Source organism: Medicago truncatula, chromosome 3 (genome assembly GCF_003473485.1).
Source record: "Medicago truncatula cultivar Jemalong A17 chromosome 3, MtrunA17r5.0-ANR, whole genome shotgun sequence".
In the NCBI taxonomy this organism is placed as follows: domain Eukaryota; kingdom Viridiplantae; phylum Streptophyta; class Magnoliopsida; order Fabales; family Fabaceae; genus Medicago; species Medicago truncatula.
The window spans coordinates 23,163,093-23,176,436 of NC_053044.1; the positions used below are offsets into that span (position 1 = coordinate 23,163,093).

Below are 13,344 nucleotides of genomic sequence, written 5' to 3' on the forward strand. Positions count from 1 at the left end.
ATGGTCACAGTAAACAAACCTTTAGAACTGCCCATTTTTCTTAAACCTATTGCAAATTCCATTCATGAACTTAACCTCAATCAGTTTAACCTTAACCTCAATTCCATTCATGAAGCAAAGGAGTGTCCCTTCAAAATCAACTTCAATGGGTGGCACTCCCCTCAAGAGAAATGGGTTAAGTGGGTTGACGAACTTAAGCCCAAATATGAATCAGTATGGAAAAAAGCTAGAATCTTTGAACCTATAATGAGTATTAAGAGCTGCATAATTAAAAATCAAGACTTGGTTTGTGGGATTGTTGAGAAATGGTGTTGTGAAACAAACACCTTTGTGTTTCTATTTGGTGAAGCAACAATCACTTTGGAAGATGTCATTGTTTTGGGGGGATACTCTCTCTTTGGTCATCCTGTTTTTCACCCAACTTGAAGATCAGGAGATTAGAAAGGTGGAACAGAAGCTCATCAGCATTGAAAGCCAAGAGATGATTTCAAAAGGTATGGCCCCTTCCACATCAGTGTGGATGGATATTTTCATCGATAAAGGTAGTGAAATTGAACATGAAGCATTTCTTGCTACTTGGTTGTCAATTTGTTTTTCCTCATAGATACAATGTGGTGAAAAGTTCTGTTTCCTATTGCTGTTCATCTTGCTAGAGGGATTCCTATGGCTTTGGCACCTGCTGTTTTGGCTAGCTTATATAAGGATTTGAGTTTGTTTAAGAAACAAATTGTTGATTTGAAAAAATGTCCTGATAAATTTTCCCTTTATGTTGGACGTTAATGTACAATCACCCTTTTACCTGGTTCAAGTTTGGGTTTGGGAAAGGTTCAAAAATTTGCAGCCACAACCAAAGTTGATCAATAATGGAGACCATGTATTGTTGAGGTGGCATAATGTTAAGGCCTTGAAAATTGACAATGTGGGGTTGGCATTAGATTCAGCTATCAATGATTTTATTTGCCGTCCTTATGTTCAATATGCTGATAAGTGTGGAGTATATTATCCAAATGATGAAACTTTGGTACCATTTAAAAAAGATTTGGTAGTAGAACAAATGCTCTCATTTGTTATATTCTTGAGAGTTTCCGAGCTAGTTGGATTTGAGTCTATAGAACAATATCTACCATATAGAGTTGCTATGCAATTCGGATTTGATCAAGATGTTCCTTGTAACACTCCTATTTCTATTAAAGCCATTAAACATGCGAATAATACATTTATTTAAGAAATAGAGGCTACGCCACATTCAAATTCAAAAACCAATAAACATGTATATAAACCTCAACAGTTGCAGCGGAATATAAATCAGAGTAATCAACATATACATGTTATGAAGCAACAAATTACATCAACATAGATGCATCTCAAAAATCCCAACATATAGGTAATCTCCAATCATAACAGAATTCAAAGTAAAAGATAATCTAGACCGACACCACGAAGCCTAGATCAGATCCGACTAAACATCTAAACACCGATATCGGAGAAAGCTCCCGATATCCACCAAGCACAAAACTCACCAAGCATCTAATCTTGCACAACGTCTACCCATCCATACAGATAGGCAGGCGGTCCATCACATATCCACTAGGGGTAAGTATTACATCATCATAATCCAAATAACAGTTAGCATGGATATTTCAATTTAAACATCATGCACTTGATCAATAATAATATTCTCATATCAATACTTACATCAAACCCCAATATCTCACATTAATAATCATCAATCACATGTGTCATGAACAAATATCAATTCACAATTATTCATACACAATCACCAATCATATACATCATGAACAATCACCGATCATATACATCATGAACAATCACCAATCATAAGCCATGAACAATCACCAATCATATACATCATGAACAATCACCGATCATATACATCATAAACAATCACCAATCACATTTCCAAATAAGACTCATGTCATGATATGCACTTATTGACACATAAATGCATGTGGTACCAAATCTCCAAAAGGTCGTCACCTCCGATGATAAAACACATCGTATGTAAGGGTTCAAAACCACCTTACATAATCTCCGAAGTAAAAGAGCTCAACCCTTTTACAACTACACGACTATGATGCATGGACATGTAACAAGACTCGATAATGCGACAACAATCACAATTTTCTCCACAATATATAGGACGACACCCAATTATATTGTTCATCTCCACATCATTTGCATTATCAAGAAAACATGCTCATACACAATTAAATCATATCATTCATCATCACCACATCAACATGATCATCAATAATCAACAATGTTATTCAACATCAACTATCACATATAGTTTCACCATTTCAAGCATTCTCATATTCCAAGTAATAGGGAAAACGATATCTCATGATAAACATCATATCAAACATATAACCATTCATTCACACATCTTCACTTAGTCATATAAGGATAGTCACGATAGATCATAAGAAAATTGGTTCAAAGGAAACATTTCCGACAAAAACCGTATCAAGTGGCAAACGACCAACATTGATAATTCCCAAGACAAAACAACTTAGACATGTTAAAAGCTCTCAAACAATCTTAATCAATCATGTAGTCATGAGCTTAAGCCACTTACAAACTATTAGACATTATTAGTTCAAAGAATAGCTTAAATTCGTATGAGAAAACTCAATTTCACAATCTTTCACATTCCCAACCGAAATATCACTTTTGACATGATTAAGATGTTAAACCAATCATACAAGTTCTACCTAAGTCTATCAGAGCTGTAGGTTTAACTTGTAATCCTATTTAGTTCACAAAAGTTCATTTTGACAAAATCCGACATTTCCCAAAATTCCAAGTTCCATATCATTTCTTCCATATTGCAAAACCAATTCATTTTCAAAACAAAAACCAAGTTAGGATCAAGCTATGATACTCTTAGAAGCTTAATCATAAATTGATTGAATAAGGTTACGTGTTTGGAATCCATTGACATGCTTAAAAGTACACAAAAACACGAAAAAACGAGGTTTCGGAATTCTGCAGAAGTGACATGGTCGTGTCATCAGGTCGCACGGTCGTGCTCCCTTTATAGGAGAAACTGACACGGTCGTGCCATTTAGACACGTACGGTCGTGTCACCTCGCCAGTACAGCAAAATGCATTTTTACGTTTTTGCGCATAAAATCTTGTTTTCGAATCCGATTTCAGTTCCGTTTTCGCCAATGCATTCCTAACACTTAGACCATACATACCACACTTGAAAACTTGACATTTAAACATTAAAACAACTTAATCAAACTCATCCCAAAATGACTTATTTTGCAAAAGCACTTAAAAACCACTTTTACTCAAAAACCCGTTTTCTTCCCAAAACGATTTCTCTCCAAAACCAAGTGATTAAAACAGAAAATCATATCATCCTAATTCATTCTAACAACTTCCTTATCTCATTCAACATCATCAAAATCAAACTTCTATATTATCAACCCATTTTACAAAACCACCAACAACAACTCATTTCTCAACAACAATCATGAATCATGCAAACCCAAGCCATGGATTATCATCAACAACATGACATATCAACAACAACATCAATTGAAACTTGATTCACACCTCAATTCAACAACAACATGTCATAAATCATCAATTAAGCATAATTTCACAACTACTCATTTTCATACATTATGAACATGTTATTTCATCACCAACAATTCATTTATCATTCAATTAACATACTCAAATTTATCACCAAAACAAGAGCACGAAATTCAAAGATTGGGTTCATATAAATTCTTACTCAATTAAGCATTTTTTCAAACAAACCAAGAAAATTGCAAAACAAACAATTATGATTATGATGAAGACTAACCCCCTTACCTTAGGTTATGATTAATCCAAACTTAGGCTTCACTTTAACTCCTAAATCCTTCAATCTTCAAGTTTCTCCCTTTCTCTAACCCTTGTTCTTCCTTTCTCACACTTTCTCTCTCTACCTCTTTCTAACTTTGTGAAATGAAATGAATGAATGAATTTCTCTCCAAGTTTAGGTTTAGGTATGCTCCAACTCAATTGGGCTCAACCTAGGTTCTAGTGGGCTTAACCCATTTCTATTCAAACCAAAAATATTTCTACACTTCAAACGATATTTTAAATAATAGCGGTAAAATGTCGCTAACGGTCACTAAACGGTAAAATCTCAATTTACTCTAGTAACTTAATGAAATAACTATTCTCACTAATCACTAAAAGTAATTTCCACCAAAAATTATAATTTTTACCCGTTCTCACAAAATGACCAAAATACCCCTAAGTCTAAATTGACTAAAATACTCTTCTAACACGGAAACCCATGAAAATGCATCCAATGATAAATAATCACACACAAACATATAAAACACATAATAAATGTATTTAAAATAAATCTAACTAAAAATCGGGCTGTTACATTCCTGGTCATGTGTCTAGATTCAATGAGACTAAGGCTCTGTTTGGTAAAAATAGCGGATAACTGATAAGCTAGCTGATAGCTTTTAGCTGATAAGCTAGCTGATAGCTTATAGCTGATAAGCTAACTGAAGTGTTTGGTAAAAATAGCGGTTCAACTAGCTGATAAATGTAAAATGACATAAAGGGTATTCTTAATTCATAATAAAAATTATATCATTAATTTAAGTATTTGTAATTTTGTAAACTAATTTTTCTTTAAAAAAATACTTTAAATTTATTAATTTAATATATCCTATGTATTATAAATTAAATTAAATTTTATTCACTAAAATTTTATCTTATATTTATTATCATTTAAGTGTTTCCACTTTATAAAAAAAATAACATTTACCTCAAAAACAAAAAAAAAAAAGTAGCACTAATAGAGTAATAATAATAACAGAGAATAAAGAAAATAACACTTACCTCAAAAAAAAAAAAAGTAACACTAATAGAATAATAATATTTTGTTTCGTAAAAAAAAAACGAAGGTATATATTTTTTCAAAAAAAAAAAAAAAGGTCAGCTGATATATATACAAAAATTGGAATAAAGGGATAGTAGTCTTTATTACGTAGCTTATTATAAAAATTATAATGGATAAAAATACAATTTAAATGAAATAATAAGGGTAAAATTGGAAGAAAAAGTGAGAAGCTATAAGCTATAAGCTCAAACGCTACTTGGAATAGCTTCTGAAAAATAGCTTATAAGCTCGTGAAATAAGCTATAAGCTCATGGTAAAAAAGTGTTACCAAACAGAGCTTTTTTTGTCAAACGAGCTTATAAACTATAAGCTAGAAGCTAAAAGCTCTTTTTTGGGGTTAACCAAACAGACCCTAAAGCCATTGCTTGGAAAAATTACTCCAGACCCTTATCTGATAGAAGTTTATATTTTCCATCTAAATTTTTTGAGGCTGGTATTACCGCGCGTTATGCAAAGTGGTGGATGAAATCAGTATTACGTTCTCAGGGTTTCGTTACGAATTTTGAGCCGCGGAAGAGAAGTGCAAGTTCATCAAAATGTGAACCTAGTGCTAAGATTCCACCCGAATTTCCTTCTCATAAACTGGTTGGCTGCACTGTTACTATTGGAAAATCTAGTGATGATGGTTCAAATACAAGCCAGGGTGATAAAATTGTCGATGATGATGCTCCTTCTGGTTCTATTCCTAAACTTTTGAAAACTATGTCCTTTGAAAAATCTGTTGAAGATGGTTTGTTAGCTGAGAAATATGTCGATGGGGGTGCTCCTTTACCTGCAAAAGATAACACTCCGACTCCTTTGATATTTGTTGACGATTGTAAGCATGTCTTGGAAGATGGAAATGAAAGCGAAGAAGCAAGACTGTCAACTGACACAATCTGCCAATCTGAGAATCAAACTGAAAGCTATAGCTATTTATCTGAACTAATTGTGGAGGAACTGAACAGAGAATTAGCCGACTCGAGAAAGTGGTTACAGAGTTGAAGGTGGCAAGGCTAGACCTTTGTTGAAAGCATTATAAGCTCATCGAACTGAAACCTTATTGCATGTTTGCTTATGTTACTTATTTCTTATACTAGCTAAGCTACATGACAATCAAACTTTACTAAACAACGGACAATCAAAAAATAAATGATACCTTTTGAAGCATGTTATCTTGTAATCTAACATGAAACAATCTTTATGTAAATAATGAAACCTTCAAAGGTATCAATTTAATAATTAATCTTTTATTCCAATGATAGCAAAGATGTCAACAACAAAAAAATTGCAAAAGGCCAATCTTTTTTTTTTTTTGAGCAAAAGGCCAATCTTACTAATTAGTTTTTTTAGTAATCTTATTAATTAGTTGTCGCTCATTCACGCGGACTTAAAAAAGAGAGACCATGGTATTTGTCACCGAATTTCCTAAAACTATATTGTTTTCTTATAGATTACCTATTCAAATTCAAATTTATATCATAAATGTCATGTTTTCTGATGTAGACAATATGGCGGCACGTATCGAGATGAAGTGGCGTGCAGAAAGGCTCGTTCGGACTAGTGCAGATTTTACATCCAGTGTCGGAATGACTCGAAATATACCTTTTCGAAAAACCCCGAACCTCACGAGTAAATTTGAAGTCGTCTGAAGGCCCAAAACCACATTTTAATATTTCAACATATTCTAGATTTTTCTATTTTATTTCGGCTTGTTATTTTTCGACCCATACGAGGTTGTTATTTCTTTTAGTATTTAAACAGAACTTATGCAGCCTAAGAGTCACTTTATCATTGAATAAAAATATTAGAGACTTTTCTCTCAATTCTGATGGATTCCAAAAACCCTTATTTGATAAGTTTGTCGCTTGCAACTTATCTGTTTATCTTTTAGGTTTAGCGCTTGCTAACCCTTGTTTCCGTACTACGTCATTTTCGAATCCATATTTGAGAATGAAACAGTGTTAAATATTAAATCTCATGAACAAAAAAATTTCTATTCATTGCGGTCTTACCCAATTCGAATGATTAGTTCAAATATGCCCAGATGATACCCATGTCACAAAAAGAAACATTTAAAATAAAAAATTTAATTTATAGAATATTAGAAATTATTAATCAACATCCATAATTTGGCATTTGCAGTTTTCAAATAAAATTAAATAAAAAGATATATATATATATATATATATATATATATATATATATATATATATATATTGTAAAATATTAAGAAAAATGAACTAATAATATACCTAATTTAGGGGGATATACTTTTTTTGTTTTTGTTTCTATCTTGTTATTGAAGAGAAGTAGTACGAAGCAATGAAAGGGGGTTTTTAAACATACCCCATTTTTTGATGAATGAACGAAAGAACAAACCATGATGAAAAAAAAGGTTTCAGCTGATGATGAAAAAGCTTCAACCATGATGAAAGATACCATAGTTGAGGTGAGGGAAGATCACATGATTTCACTTTCTAGTGATAGTAAACCCATTTTCAGAACTGCTCATTTTCTTAAACCCATTTCAGACTCCATTGATGAACCATCTTTTAAGCTTAACCCATTTTCATTTGTTTTTGAACCAGATGAGTACCCTTTGAAAATCCATTTCAATGGGTGGCGCATCAAACTATTTGAGAAATGGGAATGTTGGTTTGAGCAGCTTAAACCAAAGTATGAATCTGTGTGGAAGAAAGCTGGAATCTTTGATGCTATTATGAGTACTAAAAGCATAATACATAAAAATCATAACTTGCTTTTTGGGGTTGTTGAGAAATGGTGTACTGAGACCAATACATTTGTGTTTCCATTTGGTGAGGCAACTATCACTTTGGAGGATGTTATGGTTTTGGGGGGTTACCCTGTTCTTGGTGATCCTGTTTTCATTACACTTCAAGATCAAGAAATGAAAGAGGTTGAAGAAAAGCTCATCATTGCAAGACAGACACTTTCTAAGACTAAAACAGGTATGGCTAGAGCAACATTATGGATGGATATTTTCACTGATAAAGGTAGTGAAATTGAACATGAAGCCTTCCTTGTTACTTGGTTGTCACTTTTTGTTTTTCCTAATAATAAATTGGTGAGGAGTTATTCGCTACCTATTGCTATTCATCTTGCTAGAGGAAATCCTATTGCTTTGGCTCCAGCTGTTTTAGCTAGCATATATAAGGATTTAACTTTGTTTAAAAAAGCAATTGTTGATTTGTCAAAATATCATGTGGGTGGTGATAGATATCCTTTAGAACTTACTCTTCAATCACCCTTTTACTTGGTTCAAATTTGGATTTGGGAGAGGTTTAAAAATTTACAACCACAACCCATGCCGATAAACCATGGAGACCCTTTTTTGTTTAGGTGGCATAAGGTTAAGCCCTTGAGAATCCACGATGTTAGGTTAGCATTAGACGCAGCTATGGGTGATTTTATTTGGCGTCCATATGTTAGATATGCTGATAAGTGTGGAATGTTTTATCCGAATGAAGAAATTTTGGTGCCATTTAAGAAAGATTTGGTGGATCAACAAATGTTGTCATTTGTTATATGCTTGAGAGTTTCTGAGCTAGTTGGTATCGACTCTATAGAGCAATATCTTCCACATAGAGTTGCTATGCAATTTGCAATGGATCAAGATGTTCCGAGTTATGTGCCTAGGTTCAATAAAACTAAAGTGATTGCTTGGAAAAACTACTGCAGGCCCATATCTGATAAAAATTTGTATTTTCCATCAAAAATTTTTGAGGCTGATGCTAGCATGCGTTATGCAAAGTGGTGGGAGCAATCAGTATTGGATTGCAGAAATTTTGTTAAGAATATTGTGCAGCAGAAAAGAACTCCAAGTCCAAGAAAAGATAGACCTCATGTAGGAAAAGCTAACATAAGTGGTAATGTTGTTGGTGTTCCACCTGGATTTCCTACCAATTGTGTTGAAACTCTTGTCTTTGGAAATTTTTGTGATGATGGTTCCAGAACTAAAATTAGGAAGGTTGATAATCATGATGCTGATGTTCCTAATGAAAATATTGTTGTTGATGCTCCTTCAGCTTCAAATTTACCTCCAAAACATAACACTCAGGTTCCTTTCATATCTGTGGAGGATCGTAGGCCTGTTTTGAAAGAGTACAGATGCTCAGGCTCTTCAGCAGATTATGAAAAGATATTACCACTGAAAAGGCCAGTTTCGAAAGATAGCATTGAACTTTCTAACGGAGGTTTAAAGGAAGATTTTAAAGATGCAAATGGGAGACAAGAAGCAAAGATTTCTGGTGATAGAGTCTGTCTATTTGATAATGAAGGTGAAATTCATAACTCTTCTGTCAGAAACAAAGTAATGGTTGAAGAAATAGAAGAAAGGGATCATGAAGTCGTGGTTTTGTCAAAAGACCAATACTTGAAGATTCAAGAAGAACTAGCGCGCTTGGGAAGACAGCAGGAGGAGATCTTACGGTTAATGGCTTTGAGGGAAAAGAAAGATGAAGAGTTGAGGCAACAAGATGATATGTTACGGTTAATGGCAAAACAACAGGAGGAGATCTTTCGGTTAATGGCAAGACAGCAAGAAGAGACTACTGTTCTAAGGAATCAACATACTCCAGCACCACCACAGTCATCTTCTTAAAACTCTTCGTTTTTAAACTATTTGTATTAAACTCGTGACAGTGATATGGATGCTCGTTTCATACCCTCTAATTTGTTGATAACAAATGAAGGAGAAATTAATGCTAGTTTTTATGAGAGATGATTTATGTTTTTATTTTCTGCTATGCTTGTGTTATTTATCTATAGTAGTATTGGCATGACTGTCACATATTTTGATATGTTTTTACCAGACACACACCATTTAGGGAGAGTAAGTTTCGTGAGAAACTTGGTTAATATGATAAAGAATTTATACGCTGAAATTCGGACAAAAAATCATGATGTGAATCTAATGTTAGTAATTTTGGAATGAAATCAATCTGGTGTATATCAACACTAGAGCCTTCTAGGTGATGTGAAGCATAACGTTTTCCAGATTTCATCTCTCAACTAATTTAATGTAGCTTTCATTTCACAACTCTTAAACGGTTGGACAAAATCAGAATACAACTCCAATATATAATCACTATGTATATGGTAGCTTTCATTGGTATTTGGTAGTTAAGTAATTTGTAGTAGTATGTGAATAAATGTGAAGGGGCTTCTGAATTTGAGGCTGTTATGTAGATCATGGTGATTATGATGGTACTGATTTTGAAATACGAAGAGTATAATATAGAGTAATCATGTACTTGATGCTGAGAAAAATATTGATGCTGCTGCTCTTTCAAATTTCCTCCAAAACAGAACACTTTGATATCTTATGAGGATTGTAAGCATGCACTTGTTCTCTGTGGCAATGTTATTTTTGGTAAATCATGTGATGATGGTTCTAAGAATGAAAAACTAGGAAGGGTGATAATGATTTTATTCCGAAAGTTTGGAAAATTACTCTATCTGGAAATTCTGGTATGAATGCTGACAAAAATATTGATAGTGATGCTCCTCCAAGTTTACCTCCAAACCATAACATTCTAACTCCTTTGGTAATTGTTGATAAGCATGTATTGTTTCTTTAGTTGATCGTTCTGCTTAAAGTTCCTGATTCAGTTCAACTTTCAGTTTTCTTTGAGCATCTATAATTCATAGTAATTGTGAACTCATTCAATTTGAGAAATGGATTTTTGAAAGGACAAAACGTAGGTGTATTTGTTTAAGTGCTTTTCATATGGTTCATAATTAAAAATGCACATTTTTTTGTTATAACAAACTTTAAACAAATTATGAATTTGAGGAAATCATAGATATTTTAGTTAAGAACCGTTCAAAAGCACCTAAAGGAATGTACCTAAATTTTTATCTTAATCAAATTTTTGTATTAGTTTTTATATCCAAATAACACAATTGTTCAATTAAACAACCATAATATTATTTCTCAACTATATGTTTGTTTCAATTCTACTCAATTGTATGGGCTGATAACCAATAAGAAGCATATAAGTGTTAATTACCTAGTTTTAGTTATAACCAATTAAGTAATAACAGAGTCAAGGTAGCACCTTTAACTTCACTCACGTCATGATAAGAGGATACCCTGTTTGTACCATAATAGTGTAAGAATCGCCCCTACTTATAAACATATTGTCAGACCATCTCCTATAAGATGTGGGACTCTTAACACCCCCCTCACGACCAGTACTATTGGGCTTGGTTCGTGGACATAAATGGTGGGTGGTCAGATAGCGAAAACCTGATAGCAGATGGCCCAATGGATCTTGAAGAGGCTCTGATACCATGTTATGAAACATGACATCCATGGAAGGAAGGAGAGAAATCTAACAATCTCTTTGTATTGATGGAAATGGAATAATACAAATGAGTGAAAGTTACCCACTAATGAGGTTGTTACAAACTATTTATACTACAATCTACAAAGACTATTATGAAACTAAACTATATCTCCAATAACTTCCATAACTTTTCAAATTATTTTCCAAGTGTTCTTGTGAAAACCGTTTTCTAAAAATTTGTTTGTGCATGCAGATATGGAACCGTTCTTTTGAAAACCGTTTTCTAAAAAATATGGAACCAGATACACCAAAAACACATTCTTCAACAGGGATGCAAATCATGACAATGCTATTTTGCTTGTAGTTTGAGACTTTGAGTTCACCGTGATCTCTCGTCCATTTTGTTGAGGCTCTTTATGAACGACTTGTGATCTCTCGTAAGCTTCATAAAATAGTGATAAAAAAAAGTTAATTGTATGGTCGAGTTGAAGTAAAACTTTAATAAATATAAAGGTGACTTTATTGGTTGTAACAAGACTTGATTTTAGTGAAACACAATGTAATTGTTATTGTTGTATATCTAAGTCCTAAATTTTATTCCCCTCAAATAAAAAATCCTAAATTTTATTATTGACTTGACAAAAAAAATGTTATTGAAGATTTTGCCATCACACATCCTAGAAATACTATCATCACACCTCGTACCGGAAGTCACAAAAGGAAAGGGAAATAAAAGACAGGATTACTATGTATCAAAAACACAAAATGACCCCTCTGTTTAGTTTTAAAATTTTCAAATTAGTACAAGCTGCAAAGGGTGATTTAGGGATTCCACATATTCACCATTACATTCCCCCCTCTTGTCCAAAACATGCTACATTGTTGTTTGTACTACATTTTTTGTCCCAAACCAGCAACGTTGTAGCCTCCACCACAAACCAACCTTTTTTTTTTAACAAAACTGCTCATACTTGTTGATTTTAATTCAAACCCATCTCAGTTTCTTGGTAAAGATTCAACCTTTTTGAAGAACCCATGATGAAGATGAATCAAGAAGCATTGAATGATACAATGATGGAGGTGAGGGAAGAGTTCATGCTTTCACCAGCTGGTGATAGTGATCCAACACTCAGAACAGCCCATTTTCTTAAACCCATTTCAAACTCCATTGAAGGACCAGCTTTTAAGCTTAACCCATTTTCATCATCTTCTTCTTCTGTTTTTGAACCAAAGGAGCTTCCTTTGAAAATCAACTTCACTGGCTGGCGCCTCACACAAAAGAAATGGGTTTCTTGGGTTCATAAACTTAAACAAAAGTATGAATCTGTTTGGAGGAAAGTTGGAATCTTTGATGCTATAATGAGTACTAAATGCTACATTCATAAAAATAAAAACTTGCTATTTGGAGTTGTTGAGAAATGGTGTTGTGAGACAAATACATTTGTGTTTCCATTTGGTGAGGCAACAATCACTTTGGAAGATGTCATGGTTTTGGGGGGTTACCCTGTCATTGGTGATTCTGTTTTCACCGAAGTCAAAGACCAAGAAATGAGAGAGGTGGAAAACAAATTGATACTTACATTAAAGCAACTTACTACTGATGTGAAACAAGGAGGTAATTCGTCTAGAACATCACTATGGATGGATATTTTCATTGATAAAGGTAGTGAAATTGAACATGAAGCTTTTCTTGCTACTTGGTTGTCAATTTTTGTTTTCCCTCATAAATATTCTTCCGTGAAAAGTTATTTGTTTCCTATTGTTGTTCATCTTGCTAGAGGAAATCCTATTGCTTTGGCACCAGCTGTTTTAGCTAGCATATATAAGGATTTAACTTTGTTAAAGAAAAAAACAGTTGATTTGTCAAAATATCCTGTGGGTGGTGATAGATATCCTTCAGAACTTACTCTTCAATCACCCTTTTACTTGGTTCAAATTTGGGTGTGGGAAAGGTTCAAAAATTTACAGCCACAACCCATGTTGTTGAACCATAGGAACCCTTTTTTGTTTAGGTGGCATAAGGTTAAGCCCTTGATAGTTGACAATGTTAGGATGGCATTAGACTCGGCTATGGATGACTTTCTTTGGCGTCCATATGTTCGA

The 13,344-nt window shown here is 33.6% G+C and overlaps 1 pseudogene; it reads left to right on the forward strand.

Annotated features, from left to right (window-relative positions):
- On the forward strand, positions 1-5,932 carry LOC11444804 (protein MAIN-LIKE 2-like; annotated as a pseudogene).
- The last annotated feature ends 7,412 nt before the right edge of the window (positions 5,933-13,344 follow it).